The sequence below is a fragment of the Dromiciops gliroides genome, chromosome 3, assembly GCF_019393635.1.
Source record: "Dromiciops gliroides isolate mDroGli1 chromosome 3, mDroGli1.pri, whole genome shotgun sequence".
NCBI classification, from domain to species: Eukaryota; Metazoa; Chordata; class Mammalia; order Microbiotheria; family Microbiotheriidae; genus Dromiciops; species Dromiciops gliroides.
This window is the reverse complement of record NC_057863.1, coordinates 595238973-595240176: the sequence shown is the minus strand read 5'-3', so window position 1 is coordinate 595240176 and position 1204 is coordinate 595238973.

Below are 1204 nucleotides of genomic sequence, written 5' to 3'. Positions count from 1 at the left end.
ACCTTCCCTTTTCCTAATTCTCCATGTTCTTTTTGGGTTCAGACTGGCTCATCTCTACAAATGATCACACTTTAGCCTATGGTTAGTACTCAAATTAGCATCTTCTATGATCAGGTAAATTACACTTATCCCTTAGTCACACATAAAAACAATTCTGGTATCCATATTTCCCCAGTTGTTAATCTAAAAGTTCACCAAAGTTCTTCAGTTCTCCATAGATAAATCACAGAGGTATATAATGTTCTCCATTCTTGCCAATATTTTACACCTGTTCAAATTCAAAATGAGTAATTGCTGTCTCAGAACTGTGAGTCAGACTTAACTTCAGTAACTGGAGTGAAAAGCTAGAATGCTGGGCTGAATTTAACAAGATGAAATGTAATAGGGGAAAAATGTAAAGTCTTGTACTTGGGTTCAAAAATTCAACTTCAAAGTAGAAAATGGGGCCCATTTGATCGGAGGGCAATTCATCTGAAAATGACCTGTGGCCTTCAATGTACTCCAAGCTCAGGATGAGCCAACAGTATGAAACTGCGCCTAGGGAAATGGAAAGAGTGACAGTTCTTGGAGTCAAAAGGACCTTGGTTCGAATCCTGTCCCTGCTGCTTATTCCCTGTGTAACCCTGAGGAAGTCACTTCCTTGCCTCGCATTTCTTATCTCTACAATGAAGGGGTTGGTCCTGAAGGCATGGAAGATCCCTTCCAGGTCTCCATCCAGGATGGAAAGAAGATTGGATTTTTGGTTGCATAAAGAGAAGCCCGGGGTCCAGGAGGAAGAAGATGATAGTCCTCATCAGACAACATCTGGATCATTTAGTTCAGTTCTGGGCCCCTCATGCTAGGAAGGACATGAATAAGCCAGCGAGCATCCAGATGAGTCATCGATTAATCAACCAGTTGGCAAGCACTTATCCATCACCTAATATGCACCAGGCACTGAGCTAGGGGCTGGGATTACAGAAGCAAACCCCATAATAACCCCTTGCCTTCAAGGATATTCTGTCAGGGGAAAGAACACACACACACACACACACACACACACACACACACACACACACACGCACACACAGATACAGAATGTGAGGCGTGTGCCGTCTGTGCAGGTATGTCTATGTGGGTTTTCTGGATGTAGCTCCTGGGGAGGAATCAATAGAAATCTCAGGAATCTCATCCACCCCTCTCCAAGGGAGACTTTGATTCCTGA